Source organism: Molothrus ater, chromosome 2 (genome assembly GCF_012460135.2).
Source record: "Molothrus ater isolate BHLD 08-10-18 breed brown headed cowbird chromosome 2, BPBGC_Mater_1.1, whole genome shotgun sequence".
Lineage (NCBI taxonomy): Eukaryota > Metazoa > Chordata > Aves > Passeriformes > Icteridae > Molothrus > Molothrus ater.
In genome coordinates, this window is record NC_050479.2 from 18,396,910 (window position 1) to 18,418,922 (window position 22,013).

Consider the following 22,013-nt stretch of genomic DNA (forward strand, 5'->3'; position numbering starts at 1 on the left):
AACCCCATTCTCATTCTGAACACAAAACATAGCACTCTAACAGATACTGAGAAGAAATTAACTCTACTATAGCTGAAACCAGGACAGTTTCACACACCTGGTACCTGATTTCCAGAGATCTGCATGGAGACATATGCTTAAAAGTCCATCAGTTAAGGAGTCTTGCTTGAAGAATTTAACTACAGCTGAAATCCAGTGTATGTTTCATCAAAGAATTAATAAGGCAAACCACTTGCTCAGGGGCTGTCTCTCCTTCAGCTGTTATGCATTAAGAGAAATCCCATCAGCCTGGACAGCAGTCTGGTGGTTCTTGTTTCAGCCAAGTCTGACACTTCAGGGCTGCAGAAGGGGAAAGGGCAAGAGACAGCACCTCTGAGTTCACCATGGACAGGTGAGAAACCTCAGCCTCAGTCCTGGTGCAGCATTTCTCAAATTGGTGTTTTCAGTAAACAGTGAGAGCTGGAGCCTTCCCAAAGGTTTGCTGCAGTCGAAAATCAGTCTGGACAAAATCTGATATTACACTCTGATATCAAAGAGTTTCAGCCCAAGTTCACACATTCACACTCCCTGGGAATTCACTGGGAACTGGGTGAGGGATGGCTGTCTCCTTAGGCCCCAGGTTTGTGAGAAAGCTCAAGTGTCCAGCCATGGGTGCCATAAACCACTGAGCCCATCCAAATGTATTGTAATGCCCAGCAGTGGGGCAAAGGAAGGGACCATACTGAGTCTGCAGCCTCCAAAGCTCAAAACACATCTGTCTTTCCTTCTCCAAAGCAAGAGGGCTCCTAGGAAAAGGAAAACAGACTTGAGCCTGGGAGAGAGGCAGATTTACACTCATACCAGGACAAAGCCAAGAGTTCCACATGAATTTGGTGACAGTGCTGAGATATAGCCCTGGGGATATAGGACCCTCAAAGGCTCTTGAGTTTTCTACCCTTTTAAAAGGCACGGGGTGGTTTGTTAATTTTTTACCCTGTGCACTTCATGCACCTGAATGGTCCTAACTGTTCAATTTGTGAAAAAAATTAGAAGCTCAAACCAAGCATTTACTTTATGGTGCCACTTGATGTGATAAAATGTGACATATGGTGCCAGCTGTAGTCACAACCTATGTCCTAAAATAGCTTAATAGAATATGTCATGACATGAAATAATATGAAATTATGCATGGCAAATTAATACCTAAAAAAGCAGTAGCAGCTGGATGTGCAATCCCTTCTCCAACAGTTCTCATAACATGCTTGTTGGAACAGTTTCCCATCTAAACAATAACAGGCACTGCACATCAACTCCCTTTGCAGTACACCAAACCATGGCAAATCCCTTAGCTTTACACTGCAAATCCTTGGCTTCTGGAGCTTTTACTTTTTAATTGGTAAGATACAGTGTGATCCTCCTACCAAGCATTTTCACAGTTCACCATTCATGATTGAAAGCACCAACACACCAGCTTCAATTTTGGTACAGATATTTTAAAGGCTGCCAGATTCTGCTTGATTTCAGGGAGTCAATGTGAAGAGTTTTCCATGTATTTCTTAACCCAAAGCATTTCAGGAGCACTTGAAGTGTCTGCATTGTAAGACTAAGTACTGCTTCACCTTGTTCTTTGTCAGTCTGCTTAGACTTGGTGTATGAAGGGTACTTTTTAGACAATATAATGCTTTAAGGGTGTGTAACACAAGTAAAGGCTCCTTCCTGACATTGACATTTCCCATCACACCTGCTGGACAGCACAGAAGGCTGCAAAGAACACAGGATTATCCTTCCCAGATAATGAAATGTGCTGCTATTAGATTTTGGGGGGAAGATAAAATACTTTATATGTGCACCAAAGCCAATAACCAGTTCCATAAACAACTGCTTTTTGGCAAAAGAAATGTTTGTACAGTTGCAGAAGTGAACCCATTGGTTCACATTTTAATGGATTAACATGACAATGATAATGGCACATGTTGCAGCAAACACTGTGGTCTTAGGCCACCTTAGGTTGTTTTAGATCAAATAAACTTCATGTGTTTTTATTTTCTAGCTGAAGTTCATGACTAGGGTTGTTTAAACCTATGAGTGTTGTGTTGTGTCTGTATAAGTTGGACTGTTCTGTTCCCCCTATCATGCAATGGTTCTGCCCTGGTTCTCCCTTCCCTCCTTTATGCTGCCAGTTATCCCAACTCCTCCCCAGTTGCCTTGGAGATTAATGTACCCTTTCTCAAATCCCTCCTCAGTGCCCTGTCCGTCACTCGGCGCTCCCACCCTTCTCTCTAGAACTCTCTAGAAACTTCCAGCTAGAGCGTCGAGTGATTGGCTCAGGGGCCGGGGCCCCACCCTCAAGTTATCCCCATTGGTGTTCTCCCTAAGTCAATCTTTTGTATCCCACTCCCCTCTGAAACCCTATTTGTCCAAGGACTGACTCCCTCCCCTGTGTCCCTCCCTCCTTATAAGCTGTTGCAACCCCTCCTTTGTTCTCTTTGGTTGTAAGTTTCCCCTGGGGCCCAATAAAGCTGGATTCACCACAGCTGGAGAGCGCTCTCTTCTTATTTCTGCTGACTGTAGCCACAGGCCAAGCCACGTCCTACCACAAGGTCACGCTGCTGTCGCAGCACAGAGCGTTTGCTTCAGGTGCTGTCCCGAACCACGGAGATCGGGATAGTGCCCCCGTACTGCTAGCGGTGCTGGATAGCCAGCCGGGGCATCCGAGAAGGACAATCTTTCTCCAGCTGGACTGCTTCATATGAGGTCAAGAATGTGTTATTAATTGCAAGCTATTTCAATAAACAAGTATTTTACAATGAGAAGGTTTTATATAAATATATATAAATATACACATATTCTATTGAACAAATATGAAAAATAAACAATTTTAAGCAGATGCGAGTATCATCTTTGTGTAAATTTATTCTTCAATCATATTTTCTTTTTTTCCATCATGTGTTTCAGGTGATCTGGAGTGCAGAGTCATGTACCTCTGTCATCAGTGGGCTTTGAAACTTCACTATCAAAAATCACATTGGTTGATACGGAGAAATGCATGCAGGCTTCAGAATAACGTTTATTTCCCACAAGCCTTTTAATATCCTTATTAAGAATCTGAATACCTCTCATATTTAGAGAACTGGAAAAGTCAGTTCTCTTGGATTCCATTCCTTTTCATTGACTACCTTAGCTGTTTCCCATACTCATTATTCCCTAGCATTACTTTGTAGAGTCACAGACATTATTCACACTGGCATGACTAACATGGTGTTGCTGTCTCTCTCTCCTGTGTCTGGCACATTTGCCCTACACCCAGAAGTGCAGGGCACTCAGCCTCTGGAGCTCAGGCCAATAAAAATTACCATCTGCTAAGAAAAGCCAATCTCCTAGTCAATCCTGCTAAGACATGCTGTGAGTAACTTTAAACCATATATGCATATATACACTTAGCAAGTTAACCTTGAAGAGGAGGGAGAAATAGGAACTGCTATTTCATTCCACAGAATGTACAAATTTTGTGGCAAACAGATCAGTAATTTTAAGCCTTCACACACTAAGCATTTTTCTTTATAAAAGCCATTCTGGACTCAGGAAAATCAGAGAACCTGCCTGATCCTTTTATGGAACCTTATTTTCAATTTTGAGAAAAGAACCACAAATTCTGTATCTTTACCTACAGCGCTTGAGAGCTGCCAGTTCTATAAAATATAGAGCAAAACTAAACAAAATTTACTGACTATGAAACATAACAAAAAGTTGAATAATGCAAGCTTTTCATTAAAATATTCTATCCACTGTTCATCACATAACACTTAAAGAAGCTTCAGCCACCAAAGGTTAGGCCAAAACACTAAGAAATATAATGTTATCTAAACCAACTAAATTATGAAGACAAGTTGGGAATTGTCAAATACTTCAGAAAAATGCTATCAGCTGACATATTGAATTTTCCACTTCGTACCTTCAAGGATAACAAACATTCTGTCACATTAGCTCCTGGAATGCAATTAGCATTAATAGCTACATAAAGAAAGCAACTACTTTGAAAACGTGATGGACACAGGTACAGTTTCTTTACCATAACAACCAAGAGTTACTCTTTAAAACCCCAGCAATTCATCTTGAATGACTCATATAATATTACTTCTACAGTTCAACCAGCATAGGATGCTGATTCAACCCAAACAATGCCTTTGCTTTCACAAAAATAAAATCCTCAGAGGCAATTTTCCAAAACAAATATTTTTAATCCTCATTTTATGTGAAACAGGATGACAATAGCATCACACAAAAGTTTTAAATGTATGGATTTAATTCTTGGTCCATGGAAAACTTTGGTCTCTGCACTTTTCCCTTCATAAATACAAATATTTGTGACAACCTTGAGAAATCAACTTTCCTTTGGGAATTATCATTGACTCTCAGTATACATGTCTTGGCAGAGATGCTAAATAAGGTTTCAAAATCAAACAACAATTCAAGCAAAAGTATAGGCTTTCTTTTTTGTTACAAATTTAGAAACTATTTCATTGCATTTTCCAGTGTTTTCAAGCTCAGCTCTCAAAGAAAATATAAATAAATTGATTATACTGCACCCAAAAGTAATATGTTTTTAGCAACATGAAAGAGATACTGATAATAAAGCTTAAAAGCATAATAGAATATTTTTTACAGTATTCAAATTTGTGTCTTTGAAGCAACAAGATCTGCAATGTACAGATATGTATAATTGGTCTAAAGCACAAACCCACTGGAACAAACAATTTCATTTTGAGAAAACAACAAAAACTCCATTAGTATGTATATACACAGGGTGGGAATGTCCTGGCTACACTTGTATTTCAGAAGAATCAATTAGAATAAAAGCACAAATATATTCATTGTATTCCTCATACATTTTGTGAGACTTTACCCTAGTTTATCAAGGTAGTTTGGATTTCTAATTCTATCCTTCAGTGTGATTTCTGTACCTGCAAGGTACACTTATTTTTTCATTGAAGTAATTCATGAAAATACTGAACAGCCTCACTCCATTGAAGTACTTTTCTCTGCACAGTCCCCTGGTGTGACAGTGAATGACAATGATGGAGCTTTCTCTTGATGAGGCATGCTCCACAGTTCTGCTTTCACTTTGCAGTAGTTTCAGCCAATTCAGATTTCCTTAGTTTCTTTATGATACTGTTAGAAGAACATGATATGGCAGCATCAGAGATCTTCCTAAAGTCATGGTAATTTTCTGTTTACTGCTTATTGCCAAAAACAAAATTAAAACTGTGGCCTTATTTTACATTGATGGAAGACAGACATCATGTTTGTTCATCTGTCAGAGCTTACTCAGCCTCCAGGAGTTCTCAAGAAAAGTTACTACAGACTTCTGGCTGCCTCAGCCAAATTTGCTGCTGCTGGGATTCTATTATCTTGAGATACTGAGATGTTGAGCACTCTGAGTGAAGCAAAAGATGTTCTGCATTTCCTGGCTTTGAAGAAGCTGCCCGCTGTCAGACACAGCAGTCAGCAGAGCTACAGCCTGCCCACCCTCACACCCAGGGAGGTCTCTTCTGGAACTTCAGCACTGATGAGGTCTCTGGTGCCAAGATGACCCAGAGGTGTTAAAAAGTCTCATTCTTCCCCAGCCCCAAGACTGAAGAAGAAGACAGAATTCCTCGGCTCTGGTTCTCAAGGTTGTTTTTTTTTTCTTATCTATAACATTCTTTCTCCAACCTGCCAAGGTCTGTCCAGCAGGTCGGGTGGTGGCACACTGCCTGCCCTTAGGGCGGTGTTATCTTTTTATACTAAAAACTACGCGTACTTTATTTACAATAATTTTCCAATACCTATCACCTATATTAGACAGTCTGTCTCTACTCTAAACCAATCCAAAAGTCTCTACTCTAAACCAATCCCAAAAAAAATCCATCACAGCAGAAGATGGAGGTCAAGAAGAAGAAAGAGAAAAGACACACCCAGATTCCTCCATCTTGCCTCTTGAACCCCCATTCTAAAAACCTCAAAATTCTACATTTTCACCCGGTGATAAATTCACTAAGGTTCTACTCAAACCCTTGTGGCTTGTAACTCCTCGCACAAAGTTGGTAACTGTTTCCATGGGTTAAAATCAAAGGCACAGGTGTCTTTGACTCCGTGCCAAGGTCTCTGAGGCCCCTGCCAGGGTCTCGAGTCCTCCAGGACAGCCAGAGAAATGTCCTGAGTTCCGACACAGCGTTACTGAACCACACAGCTCACTCATCACTTCACCTGCCCACTGACAGCTGTCCTACGACTGTGAACAGCCTAAACCAAGCAAATGAAACTAAGGAAAACTTTAGGTCTGTCAACACTATAGTTCAGATCCCAGTAAGAGCCAACTTTTGCAGCTCCCTTCTCAAGATCTTTACAAGAACGTAACTTAGACGTTTTGAAACTTCCTGCTGAGCAGCTATCAAACCAAAACTTCCTGCTGAACAGCTATCTTGTGGAGAAATCAAATCAGAATTTTGATAATCTAATTTTTTTTCCTCTCTCTCAAATGAGACAGATACAGGAAGTTATTCCTGTGGAGATATGGGCAGACTAAGAATTTTCCACCAAAGACAGGGAAGCCTGGAATTCCAGAGATCACAAATTTCCAAAGGTTCTGAAGTCAGAAACTGAGCCAAGGGCTTCTATGGTACTAGGAGGTGGCAGCTTTTCAGCTGGATATCTGCAAATACTAAAACATATGCTTAAAATCCAAATAATTATTGCCTTTTCATCTGCTGGGTGACTTAAATTACCCTTTACATACCTCCAATGACAAAAGATTACAAAGAAAATTATTCAATGTTTGTCATGTGACTTTTGCGGCAATTCTTTCCACCAGTTAAGAACAGGGTGGGGATTTTTTTTCAAGGAGCACTGGTCAAAATTTACATTAAAAAAATTTAACTAGACTAAAAACAGTGGACAAAGGAATATGTCAATTAAAAAAAAAAACTTTTCTCAAAAAACCACATCAATTAATTTGAATAATTTCAATTTTCCATTACTTTCTGAGTTAGAGCGTATTGTTTCAGATATGATTAAAATCATATTTGCTTTGTGTGATTCACTTTGCTTAGTTATGTAAAATATGCAAACTACCATTCAATTAAGTTACAGTTAGAAAACATATTTTGCATTATAATATCTCGATGTTATCTGATTAAAACAAGTAAATGGTTCTGCATATTTTTCTCATTCTGTGTGAAGCTGGTAAATGATACTTTTTGTTTGATTGTCAAGTAAGTCAAATCTGAAAGTGTGAAAGCTAAATTATAATCTTATCAGCTCTGAGGAGAAGAGAGGAATGTGCACACCCTATGTATAAATTATGGTATTTCCATCTAAATGAAATGCTTATGTATCCAACACAGGTGAGCCAAAACTCTGACTTAAAGATCTAAATTTTGTTTACATTCTTTCAACAGCTAGTATGGCTGGAGGGAAGCTGCTTGCATGTGTAATACACATTTTGTACCTTTATTTGCTTTATTATTTCCTATAAGGTTTGCAAAGCCTTTGTTATAAATATCCCTTTCCATGCTTTGTTCTACATTTCATGCCGGTATATGATATTTGCAGACATAAGGATGTCTCCAGGTAAAAGCAGCTGTCCTAGTTTTAGACTTAGGGCTAAATTCTCTTTTCTACCCAAAAAACCTGTGGTATGGGTCTGTGGAGAGAGTAAACAACATCATTCTGTTAATTTTAGAAAATCCCAAGGATCTAAACTTCCACACCCTTTACAGAGTACAAGCTGGAATAAACTTAGTGTCATTATTATGTGAGGGAGAATTAGTCTGAAAAATACAAAATAATCAACTTGCTTTAGAAATACTTCAAGTTTTAAAAATAATAGCAATCACTACAATAGAATTAAATATATCATGCCAATATAAAATTATAAGCACTGTTACCCAATACTGATGTTTGTACCTTGAATGTGGAAGATTAGAGACTTCTTTCAAAAACTATCGTGCAGGTAGTTCCACTTGTACAGAGAAATGGCCTTTCGGTTACAAAATAACCTTCAGAGAAAAAGAGGGAAGGAATATATATTTGAGTATCATCTTGAGATGAAGCTGACATATCACCTGAATATGTATCTACACATAAATGGAGAAGCACTCCCAGTTCTCAACATTTACATGCAGCCTGGCTGCTTGAAAGATAAATAAATAAATATAAGCTCTAAGTACCATGGGGAGTCAATTGCTCAGATGTGTTAAAAATAACCTCCTGACTTCTCTCCTGTCAGAGCAGATTTGTTTCCAAGGATGTGAGACACAAACATGCAATGTAATACAATCTAGATAATCCATTTATTAGTATGGGCAATTATTTGAATAGCCTGAATGAATAAGGAGATTCCTAAAAGGACTGCTTCCAAGAGATCAGTGGATAAATGGACAGCTGCTGTTACAGAAAACTTTAAGGAAGATTAGAGGGACCTTAACCTGGGCAGAAAATCAGGTACCAGTGGCATCCCTAAAGGTAAAGAAGACCTGTCTAAAGAGAAATGATACTTTACTAATTCTTTTCTTACCTCTTCTTCATGGGAAAAGGTGTACTCTGTGATAGGATATCTCTAAATGACAGGAGAAGAGAACAAAAAGCTGATGATAAAATTAACATAAATGAATTTTGGCTCTCCTCCATATATCCCACCTAATTTAGTGTCAGTAATTAACAATGAAATTAGGTACACACTCAATTTCCATGAGATGATAGGCAATGTTTGCTGACTGTCTCTGTAAAGTTAGAGGCATTAGAGGATTCTGTCACCAAATGTCAGTGAACTTGAGTCTAGAATTCTCCATATAGAAATTTTCATAAAGATTTCTATTCAGCTGAGGTCTCAGCAATAAAACCAATAGTTGAATACTTTAAAGTCTGATTTCCAGCTGCAGCACTGCCAGTGTATTTATTCAGCTTTAATAACAGCTGCTGGTTTATGATTCTGCTGATAAAGTAGAGCAAATACACAGTACCCTTCTTCTGATAAGAATACAGAAATATCAGTATGTGATTTTGTAAACAGATGATCTTTAAAGAGAGTTTTTTTACCTAGACCTGGCAAACAAAATTTGATAACAAAAGCACCAAAAATAAATATATAGAAAGGCTTTTTAAAAGGAAACAAAAACTCAGAGATATTTAGATACTTGAGTAACATCAGTCCTCATTATACTGGTGATGGGCATGAGCTAAAATAGACAGTCACACTTCTAATTAGTTATGTTCACACTCTTTCAACTAAATATTTGTTTTGGACAAATATGCAGATTATTTGTGCTGGAATCTGCATCCTAATCCAGGAGTCCCTGTGTTCTGGCTAATATCCCCTAGGAGCTGGGAAGGGCTCGTGCCTGAGGAAGGCTGCTCAGCTCTGACAGCTCCTCAGGCACAGTGCGCTGGCCCTACCACGATCTTTGTGCTGCCAGTATTCCTTCACAGCTAGGTGCTGCAAACATTTGCTAAGAAATTATGACTAAACCCTTTGCATATGTAACAAATCCAAAGCTTTGGGGATGTGGCTGTTCTCTGCTGGAGATGGTCTGTGCATGCAGCTGAGCCTGTGCTTTCAGGATGGGGCGTTCAAGCCCAGCAGCTCACACTTGCACTGAAGGCTGTCTGATGGTGACTGTGAGTTTTAGCTTTGCTGTTCTCACAGAGCACACTCATCCAGCTCAAGGTGTGTCTGCAGCTCACCAGACATATGCCAGTCTGGACAAATACACAAACTCTTCCAAAGTCCTGCCTGAAAAATGGGAGGATAGGCCTTTAGTGCTCGCTGTGTGCCAGCTCTGAGGCTTGCTCAGAGTTTTCTGTGGGTGTTTAAGAGAGAAACAAGCACAAATATCTTTGGCTCATCCAAGCTCAAGAGGGACACAGGGACAAGGTAAAGTAAAATTTATTGAAATTTTATTATTACATAAAATTATTATGGACAGACAGAATTGTCTGTCCATATCTGGGTCCACACTGTAATGTGACTTCCCAATCTCACCCCTCTAAACTACAGTAGCCCTTCTCAAAAACAGATGATTACAGCTGTGCACAGACAGAGCCAGGAGCAATACAGAGCCTTGGAGAATCTGAGAAACCTTTCTCCCTCTGTTCAGCTTTAGGTTAAACAACTTCCCCTGCTCCTCTAGAGAAGATCACTGTACTGGGCCAGTCAGGTAATGCATTTCATGAGGTGCTGGCAAGAAATAAGCTCTCCTGTCCAAAAGGCACAAAAGTTTTTTTCTACTTTTCCAGTCTCAACACTCAAAAAAAGCAGCTGGAGGCAAGAGGCAATTCTGCTGCTGCCTGAGCAGAGACAAGATGCCCTCTCACAGGGTGGTGGCAGGCAGAAAGCAAGAGGAAGCCACCTAAGCCACAGGCCATGCAGCAAGCTGCTGTTAGCATTTAGACACCTATCAAGTGCTTTACAAATGTATTGTATCCGTCTCTTCAGTTCCATTTCCCCATGCTTCTTCAACAACCTGGTGGCTGAGCTGGAAAATATATTTCTTGCTGGCTTCAAACTTTGCCAGGAATACAAGTTCTACTTTAGTAGAACTGTAGATGCTCTTCTTGCTTAGCAAAAATATACTGATTATTTTTTGGGGGGAGAGGGAGGGAGTTGAGGTTGTTTTGTTGTTGGGGTTTTTTTGGGTTTCTTTTTTGGGAGCAGATTAATTATAGAGAATTCCAAGTAATAGAAGATGCAAGTGCAAAACACCCAGCTTCACATTTTAAGGCAAAAGGATAATCCACATTCATCTGTATTTTCTTTTCTCTGCCATCAGTACCAGGTTATTTCCTACTGCCCCTTCATTCAGAGGATTATAGTTCACCTTGGTTTTATTCCACCGTTTCTGCCAGCAGTATTCAGCTAAACCCTGTTTAAAACAAATAAAATTGGTGGGGCTCCTTCATACTCCGCCCAGACTGGATTTGGTTCAGTTTTTGCCTTTCCTCTGGAGACCCTGATGTCCTTTCAGCAAGCAGCACTATGCATGAGAAGCACTTGTCTGAAAGGCTCCAGTCTAACATGAGCATTTAGGCTGAGTCCTCTAGGGAAGAGCTCCATAGTGGTTTTGACAATTTCCATAAAAACTTCTGAGTGTCACATTTTGAGTGAACTTTGCCTCAAAATATCTTTTGGTAGGAGCCATAGATGGTAAAAACAAAGCAGACAGCACTCTGATTCGGTCTGGACAAAGTTCAGACAGAGGTGAAAGAAATAAACTCAATGTGCTGAGAGGAAAATCATCAACATCTTCTAGGTGGCATTACAGGACAGAACTAGCAGGCACCAGAGAGATTTACCTCAGGCAAAATGAAACAGCTTGTCTAGCCCAAGAGAAATTCAAACACAGGGTAACCAGTAAGAATGAATTTGTACCTGCTGAAATGCTGTTGAAGTTACTATTTTTAAAATTTCCTCTAGAATGCAACCTCTCTGTAAGACAGTTAAAGACTGCTGAGGTGATGTGATCTCACATAACTCCAGACTTTAACATGAGTTTAACTTGGGAGCCTTCATCATCTGTTTTAGATATTTCCTTCATGATTAGGAGAATTGCTCACTTTTCTTTGACCACAGAGGCTTGGACAACAAGCACTGATACAGAAGGCTGCTGTCAGCTGAACTCCCTTCAGCCATCAAGGGACAGTTTTTAACCTGGAACCACCTTTTCAAACAAAACAAACACTGCTTTTCCCTCTGCAATTAACAGGAATCAAACTTCAACCAAGTGAGCTAATTCATTCTCTTTCTCCTTTTTGCTATTAAGAGGTAATCGGTTTCCAAGTCAGGAGTAGAAAAGAGCTGTGAAACAACACAAAGAAGAAAAGGGAAAAGGAGAGAGCACTTGCAACTGTGCAGAGAGGGATTTGCCCCAGTGCTGGTGCTGAAGGTACCACACTGGTTCAGCTCCCACAGACTAAGTGTCATATGAACCTATGGATGGGGGAGAGGATAGCCAAAGTAAAGCTACCCAGAAAAAGGTGAAACATGGAAGTTGTCAACAGGTTTATTAACTGTATTAACTTTTGGGATCCAAAACACATACTTGAGCTAGATATTTAGGTGCTTTTAATGATCAATGTAGGAAATAGAAAAAAGAATCTTTTACATTACGGGCTATGAAGGACCAGGAGGACTACAAAAAGGACAAATTGCTTTAAGAGGAGATATAAAGAAAGGGGCAAAAAATCCAAGAGGAATAGGAACTTGCCTTAATCTGACTTAGCCAGTAGGCTAGTCTCCTAAAATGGAAAGAGCTTCACTTGAGCTCCATGAAACTTCACTTTATGTAAAGAGCTTAGTTTAGACTTATTAAATACCAATAAAACACTATTTTTTTTTGTCAAAACAAATTTGAAAAAAAGAAAAAAAGCAAGAAAATCTTTCTGGGGAAAGTATTTATATTCCTATATCATGGTTCTAATGTCTGCATGTTTATGCAACTGCATTTAAAAAAAAAGTCAACAAGAACACTTTCCTTGAATGCAAAAGGGTTTAGATTTACTAAGAATGTAAAGGCATATATTCCAACCCTTGTGTCTATAGACTAAAATCCAGTGGCCTGGTTTCAAATTGAGTAGAACGCCTGCACTTTCCATGTGGTTCAGTGAGAGTAATACAAAAGTCAGAATTAAGATTTATTGAAAAATCGCCCCATGGGTTTGTCTCCCATGACATTTAAGGCAGTCACTGTTATTTTCTCCTTGTCTGCTGGATTTTGGCAGCTGTACCAAAGGTGTCTGCACTAACTGGGACAACCTCAAATGAAGATGCCTTAGAAATGATTCCTGTGACTCCTGCCCAGGCCTGTGTCCAGCAGCAGGGACTAAAGGGGAGTGAGTCAGGCAGCTCAAAGGGAGACACCCAACCAAGTGCAGGATTTGGGTAGGGGCAGGGTGGTCTAGGAAGGGGTCTGTCTGAATTACACAGAAACCTGGCTTTGATGGGTGGTCTATATCAGGTTCCTCAAGAGGACTTATTGAAGGCCTGTTTATAAACCACAAAAGGACTGAACAGACCAGAAAAGCCGAGATGATTCCATCTGTTCAGGCCCTCTGCGATCTTTACGTACCACAGAAAGAAACCAGTGAAAGAGAAGGCTAGGGAAGCAAAGTGAGGGTGAGAAATAGCAGAGAGTGAAGAGCTGAGAAACTAAGAAAAATTTCAGCCCAATGTTTACATTTGGCAAAACAGTGAAAGAAGGGCTGAAGTAGATCTGTCTCTGTCTCTCTAACACAATCTTGTTACTGTGTTCTGGATTCCTGGTTTTGACACCACCCTTCACCTTGCATCAGCCTTGGTTAACAACCCCCAGCCACAGCTCTCCTGATCCCAAGTTTAACAACCCTCTGGGGTTAAATGGGATTGGCACAGCTTGGTGAGACTGAGTGGGGCTGCTTGTTCAGTTTATGTCAGCTCTCTGTCCTCGGGGTATTCTTCATCAGAGCATCTCATTTTCCATAAACTGTTCTTTTAAATGCTTGAGTGATCACTCCAAGTTGGTCATATGACCAGTCATGCACAACAGCTACACCAAAATCCAGGGAACAGAGCATTCATTCTCTGACGTCTTTATAAAATAGATACAGTTATAAATAGACATGGGCTATTTCACAGCCAGGGTGGGCTTTTTACTTGCTAACCAAGGATGGACTCTCTACAGGTGAAAATAGCAGCAAGAGGTATTTTTCCAAAAGTCCTTGGACATTTGCAGTGCACACTTTTAATCTTGACCCAGTTATGCCTGTTTCCTCCATTGATCATCAAAGGCATTTAAAAACTTAGCTCAAGTTCTCATTTTAGATACCAAAGGTTAATAGTCTCAAAAAGCCACTGCCCAAAATTTTACAGCTGATCAGGCTGCATAAACAGCACTACAGAATAACTGCTGGTAATGGACCCAGCCCTGCTTCTGTATTTTCAGACCTCCTGTTCTCCCTCTGGAAACCCAAAGAAATCTGTCCCTCATCAGCTCTGCCCCCATGCCAGTGATCTCAGCAAATTACCAAAGCCAGCCTTTTATCTTTAACAGTCCCTCAATGCAAACCAAGCTCAAGTTGCACTGTTTGGCTGCTGAGACACTGGATTAAAAGTGAAATTGTGGAATAAATTAGTTGTGACATTTGACTAGGAACATTAGATCCCCAGAATCTGAATACAGAATTTGTGGACCATGAAAATGATACCCTGATGAGGTAAGAAAGGATTTCTGGGTTGCTTATGGCTGTTCCTCCTCTTGCAGCAGAAACTCAATTTTCTTCAGCCTCCTACTGTTTTTTTCAATGATCATAAATACTTCTAGCAGTAACCATGCCATTTTTTCTCCCTGAGACTGGAAACTGGAAGTACATCCTGTTTCTTTTTATTTCATTTGCTGATTTTTCTGGAGTATTTTGAGTATCAGTGAAGCCTACATGGATTTAGATGAGTAGGTGTGCAGGGACTGGAGGAAAATTTTCAGGATGCATATGTTTTTTGCAGTTCCTTTGACTGGAACTTGATGGAAATCTGTGTTCTTCACTGTGTGCGTACACTGAGTAAAAAGAACTGGGATGTACAAGAGGAAATTTTCATGCAATTAAAACCCATACACAGATTACCGAGACAATTGAAAATTAAAATTCCCCAGGGCATGGTATTGGGAAGACTGTCAGAGTGAATACACCTTTGAGGAGCAGCAAAGATGCTCTCCAAGGAGAAATCAGATAAAACAGTTGAGCATGAAACACATTCACAAGGGCATCCCTGATCATGACAGCCATTGCACAGGAGATGGATTAAATCCATATTATAACTGAAGTAAAACCTGCAGAGGGAGATCAGAATTTCCTCAGCATAGGGGGATTTTCCCCAAGGAGGAATTTTGCATAAACAGCCCTTGTAGAGGAGGTGGAGATGTTACCCAAGACTGCATGAACAAATTCACCTGAGAGATGCTGTATAAATATTTGAAATGTGAGAAAAGCTTAACACAAGAACTGTCTCAGACATAAGGGACATGCCAGGCTCCCCTGGCTGGGTAGCAGGCGAATTCAGAGATCTGTGGTGAAATAAAAACAAGGGTCCATGCAGGAGAAACACAGACCAATGACCTGTGAGAGATGAAAAGCCATCCAAAATCTGTCTTTGCTAAATCACAGACCCCATACTGAGGTGATGAACACCAAACCTTTCTGATGGAGACAGTTTTGTTGGAAAGAAAAGAGATTTGGAAAACCAATCATGGGGAGACCCCTATCTGCTGGGGGCGTCCTTGCAGAAGCGAGGCCAAACTGAACCCAAAGATGATCCCTCCTTTGCTCCTGCACCAGGAGTAAGGTGTATGAGTTCACATGTAGGCACCTGAAGAGGCTTCCCGAGCACTTTGCATTTGGAAGGACAGGGACTGAGGAGGTGAGAGAAGAATGAGGAGCAAGGTAGGCACTGACAAATATTGTGACACCAGTAGAAAAGAGGCAAGGGGCTGGAATCTGTGTTTTATCTCATCCTGGATGACTGCTGGAATAAGGAATCCAAGAGAAAGTAGCCAGCTCCCAGCCACATGAAGGCATGTTGGAAAGAGCATCCAGGTGATGAATGGTGCCACATCCAGTTGGCAGACAGTCACTAGTGGTGTCCCCCAGGGGTCAGTGTTGGGCACAGTCCTGTTCAATACCTCTACTGATGATCTGGTTGAGGGGATTGAGTCCATCATCAGTAAGTTTGTAGATGACACCAAGCTGGAAGCAAGTGTCAATCTGCTGGAGGGTAGGAGGGCTCTGCAGAGAAACCTGGACAAGCTGGATTGATGGGCTGAACCCATCAGTATGAGGTTTAACAAGTCCAGATGCTGGGTCCTAGACTTTGGCTGCAAAAACCCCATGCAGCACTACAGGTTGGGGAGTGGCTGGATAGCAGAGTGACTGGACAGCAAAAGGAACCTGGGGTGCTGGTCAACAGCCAACTGAACATGAGCCAGCAGTGTGCCTTGGTGGCCAAGAAGGCCAAGGGCATCCTGGCCAGGAACAGGAACAGGGAGGTGGCCAGCAGGAGCAGGGAGGTCATCCTTCCCATGTACTCAGCACTGGTGAGGCAGCACCTTGAGTGCTGTGTTCAGTTCTGGCCCCTCAGTTTGGAAAGGACCTTGAGACGCTCGAGCGCATCCAGAGGAAGCAATGAGGCTGGTGAGGGGCTTGGAACACAAGCCCTGTGAGGAACAACTGAGGTAACTGGGGATGTTTAGAATGGGAAAAAAAAGGAGGCTCAGGGGAGACCTTATTACTCTCTACAACTCCCTGAAAGGTGGCTGTAGTCAGGTGTGGGGCACCCTCTGAGGCAACAGCGACAGGATGAGAGGACACAGCCTCAAGCTGCTCCAGGGGAAGATTAAGAAAAAGTTCTTCACAGAAGGAGTAATTGGGCATTGGGATGGGCTGCCCAGGGAGGTGGTGGAGTCACTATCACTGGAGGTGTTTAAAAAAGACGGGACGTGGCAGTCAGTGCCATAGTTTAGTTGATGAGGTGGTGTTAGGTCGTAGGCTGGACTTGACGATCTCCAAGGTCATTTCCAACGTAGTTAATTCTGTGATTTATTTTGCCCAGTGGTTGTTTCTGGAAAAGAGGCGTGAGCAGGGAGATGCAGACTGTTTTACAGAGGTGCGAGAATGCTGCCTTAGTAATGCAAGGAATTTTAAATGCTACATTCTTATTTTGTTTCAACTTTTTTTCATATCCTGCTCCTGGGAATTTCCAAAAATTGCTTCTTTGTAAATTGCGTGTCTTGCATGCAGTACATTTTCATTTTCACAGGACACATTTAAATACTCCCTGTCCTGTGCTAGAGCAAAGGGGTTAATACTCCAATTTATTCCAGTACTACAATAACTCCAGCCCTTGTGAAGTCTAGCAGCTGTTCCTACTGCAATTAATTAATTAATTAAGGAAAATTAATTAATCAACAAGTAATCTGACTTGCAATCTGCCCCTTGATAACATTTTATATTGAGATTCAAGTCATCAGAACTACCTCCAGCATAATTTTTAAAATGTCCCCAGACTGGAGTTTTCTAGAGAAGCAAGGTGAGCCCCAGGAGAGGGGGCCTGGCTCTGCTGGGCAGTCACATGCTGGCAGTGGATGCTGACCCAGGCAGAGCAGCCTGATCACAACTGTTGCCTCTTCACCGTGAGGGAAAAAGTGATTGTGAGCTTACTGGGTCTCAGAAAGATGGAAATGTGGGTTTCTCTGGCATACAGTGAGAAACAGGAATTTGTTCTGAGACTTTCAGAGCACTGCAAAGAAAATGGTACATCAGACTGGGGAGTCTCCTGGACCAGTGTTTTTTTGGAAACAAGAAATCAAAGCCAGATTCTGGACTGGCAGGAGCCAGAAAGTCTCAGCCAATGGTGTCTACCTCAAGTGTGGCCAAGCCATGGAAGAAAATCTTTCTGTAAACACCAGTGAATAAGGCACAGATATAAATTAAGTCATGGCAAGCATTGTGTTGATGACATTAAAGGTCAAAGGGAAGAAGGAGACAGCTACAGGAAATGAAATCTGATTTAACAATGTGTTTCATTGTGGCTTCCTTTAGTTTCAAAATATTCCCATGTACAGTTCAAATCTGTGTATGTATATGTATATGTCTATGCATAAATATATACCTATATATATGCATATATATATATCTAGATAGATATAGACATATATATATAATTTCTGTATATATATAATTTCTATATATTATACATATATATATTATATATATATATATAATTCTATATATTATACATATAGATATAATTTCTGTCCAACGTGAAAACCTAATATCAGAAAGGTATAAGAATGCATTTCTCATGGAAGTTTAGTTTAGTTATGCAAAGGGGCAGTTCTCTATTCTCACAAGAAAAGAACATCCCTATGCTTCAAAAGCAATGGCAGATGGGTTTTGATAAAAAAAAACTACAGCACTCTATCTCCTGCCATCATAGAAGATTTTCACTTATGTTCCCAAAGAATGCTGATGGTGTACCCCTTATCTTCAGAGGTAATAAGCCACATCTTGTGTCTGATATAAAGAAGACCATATGCTGTTTCCAGCAGGTCATTCTCCTTTAGAGTAAAAAGAACACTTATTATTAAAACCAAAACCAAACAAAACCCCAAAACACAAACAAAACAAAACAAAGGAAAAAAATGACACAAAACACAACCCACAGCCAAAGAAATTTATTAAATTCAATGACTGTGCATTTCCCACCAAAAACTCCACAAATCCTGCAGAACAATCCTTCCTCCTCAGCAGCTCTGTGTGTTCAGTGTGTGAAGGGTTCAGAGGCACCACACAAGTTGGCTACTTGTCAGTCTGTCAGCTACAACAGCCCAAATGAAGAAGTGTTTTGTTTCAAGTTTCTAAGAATTTAAACCTACAGGTAGTCCTAAAGGCAAGGATGCAAAGGGTATACATGGAAACAAGTTGGGGGAATCCCTTTATATTTTTGCCTTGCTTGTAGATGTAAGAATTTCTTTGTTGTCCTTTTCAATGCTTTACTGGAAAGAAGCCAGGACTGCCTTTCAGGATGGTATCTCCTGCAAACTGAGGGGGGCAGCTCACCCTTCAAGGTCTTGCAAAAAGGGGAGACTTAGAGTTCAAAACTTATTTTTTACCTATATCTAAGCAAAATACATTTACAAAACAAACACAGAATGCTTAACAATGGCATTCACATTCAAAGCCCACTATTACAAATAGCCCTAAAGGCTCTCAAGAATTTGACTTTTCACATAGTCCAGAGAAAGGGTGTTGGGATTTGGTTTGGGCTTTTTTTTCCTGATTTTTCCCTGAAGTTACTCAAACTTTATGAAAACTTATGCTATCAAAAAAGGAAAAAAATTAAAGAGTTAAGGAATTATATTCCCAATGTGACTGCTGTCTTAAGTGCAGCACTAAAAGCATTACTCATAACAAAAACCTATTCCAAAAGCATTTACCCACTCCAAGCGAATCACAGAAAGTTTCTGCAATTCAGCAAGTAGAAAAATAAGCCTATAAGCAGAACATGAACCCCAAGGCCTGGTGCAGCATATTAAAACAGAAGCATTTATATACATACAGGCAATTATAAAAGTTAGGTAGGCTTGTTTCCAGGTCTGTAGAAGCAGCCACCTTTCTGTCAGAAGGTTGTATTTTAAGATGCAGAGAAATCGATCTGCTTAAAGCTGTGGTTTTTATTGCTTGTAATGGGATACTGAGGTCCAAGTCCTATTTGTATCTCAACAAAAAATATCCCATTCTTGCAATTAAGATGTGCCAAATATTTTCTGTTCCTAAGAGGACTGCACTGTTCCAGCACTGGTATATTTATGGCATGCATCAAGAAAAACATTTTTCTTTGTAAAACAAAACCATCAATTTTGCCTGCTCATAGCAAATGAATGACTAAAGCCCCATGTAGTTCAAGGTGCTCTTCTGAGTCCTGTGTGGCTGTGCTGAGTGCAGACTGGTCTGCTACCATGAGAAACAAACCCTTTATGATTTTTAATGGGATATTAAAAAGGGATTTCAAAAAAGAGGGGAGAAAAGGTCATAAACAGTGACAAATGACACTCTCCCTGCAGAAATTTATCTCAGTCATCTCTGGAGATTTTCCATGTGCTCCAAAGCAATAGTCAAAGGCATAGTTCTTTCCTCTTCCCAGTATTAATGTGAATTTAAGTCTTTAAAGTTTTTGCCTTCCAATTGCTTATTTTTTAACTTGACATATCTAGGTGTGAGTGAAACAACATCTGCTCTATTTTCCAGAGACAAAAATTCCCTGGACTCCTGACTTAGTGAAAATGAATATAGAAAAAAATCTGAAATATGGCATTTACTGTACATATTACTGTTTAAAGGACTTGGATTTTGAAATACATATTTTGGTCCTCTACTGAAAGAAATTTATACTTTTTGTATGCCAAAAAAAACCATAACTAATACTATATCATGTCAGTTTAAGTACAAAGGAGATCTATAAAATATATTGGAGAAAAATAGGCAATTTTGAGATGATAAAGATGACTGCTTTTCTTATTGCTGTATTTTTAAAATATATTTTATAACACATTTTATCCTTTACATTATAATAGCCCTTCATTTTCCATTTTACAGAATTTTCTTTCACTGTGATGGAGCAGATGATAATGTGAGGAGTAGACCATCTTGCTTCTCACAGACCTTGTTTAAAGTATAGAGACATTTGAAGAATGTACTTTGCTCTATCTCAGGAAGTCTGTACTTGTTATCTTGACACAATATTCACTTTTATTAAAGGAAGACTTAACAGAGAGCTACTGCATAGATAGAAGATGCTTAATTTATCATTTTGATGGTTAATTTATCATCCAAATCAAGAAAATGGGTAGTCTCATGCTAAAGTACCAAATTGTTTCTTTATCTTGCTAGAAACTTATGTGGCTTCTAGCAAGCTGTGTCAAACCAATATCAACAGTTATTTTAACTAAAGTCTAATTCTTGTTAGGAGCACATTCCTATGGAATTTTTTTTTTTTTGTCCTTATTATCATTTTTAAATCTCAAAGATCCTGAAGAATTGACAAAACAATGCCAGTGTCCGGCCTTTGTTAATTAAAAAAAAAAACAGGGAAAATGTGACTGGATTATACCAATACTCACAAAAAAGTAAAATTAGAAATTTCATAGACTTCATCTAAAATATATATTTTACCAAAAGAAAGATTTTAAACACAAGTTAGGATTATTTCTTTGGCATAGCCTAACTGCATGTCTACAGGCAGATCATTTTAAAGAGCAGTTTATCATTGCTGTTACACAGCATTCATTACACCTAAGGTAACAATAAACAAATGGAGTTGAGGGTTAATATTGCTTACTGTTGTAAACATTTTTCAAACACATCTCTGTTTAAAGTGTCCTGTACTATTTATTATAATTATCAACTTTACCTACTGTATCTCTTTCTGGTCACATTAGTTTAAAAAATCATGTTGACATTTAAATACTCACATGGCCTTTTACAAGCACAATTCCTGCATCAATTCCTGTAATATACACACAAAGTGCTTGTCATAAGTTTATTACTATAATAATATTGCTATTATTATTACTATTATTATTATTGTTGTGGTGGTGGTCAGTGTCAGTGTTGCTAACAGTAATGTCAATATCAATATGAATTTATTCTTTATATTGGCATCATTTCAAATCAACCATTCATGGCCATGATCCTCTTTCAGATGATGAAAAAGCAAAGCTCTCATTACAGATCCCAGCAGGTTTTTCATTTAATCTTCTAAATAAGGATCTGTATTTCAACAGCCACAAGTCATTTGGAGCCTGTGATACCTTCTTATCAACCTTTCTGACCTCTACCTCACTTGTCATTTCTGTGCCAGAAGAAGATGTAGGCCACTTTTCTCAGTGTCTGGGAGCAACAGGCAGAGATACCGAGACAGTCTGTAAACATTAACAAAATAATTACAATAAACAATAATTGCAATTAAAAAAATAACCATCTGATTGCCACCAACCTCACCTGCCTGAAACTAATGCTGGCATCCATTTTCCTGTGCTTCACTCAGTCCCTACAGACATATATTGACATGCACACTTAAGGACATTTATATATATACTTATACATAAAAATGCATGTTCATGTACTTGAGGGGGCACATGTTCCTCTACCTGTTCCTTAACTTCAGAATGCCCTCAGTAGCCACATCCCACCTATGAATAAGTTTTCTGGGTTTAGAACTCATGTAGCAGCAAGCAAAGGGTGGAGGGAAACAAGAAACATGTGAATCCAAATGCAATTAGGCAAACTTCAGAATTCCTGTACATCGCATTTATCAAGGAGCAGAGGTGTGATTAGGTTTAATCAAGAGCTTGCTTTGTTAGACCTATCTTTTTTTTAAATTCTGTAATTAACTGCAATGGGGGTGCAGGCTTTGATAAGGGTCTGAGTGATTTATATGCCATTTCCATATACATCGTTTGTATTTTAATTTAATT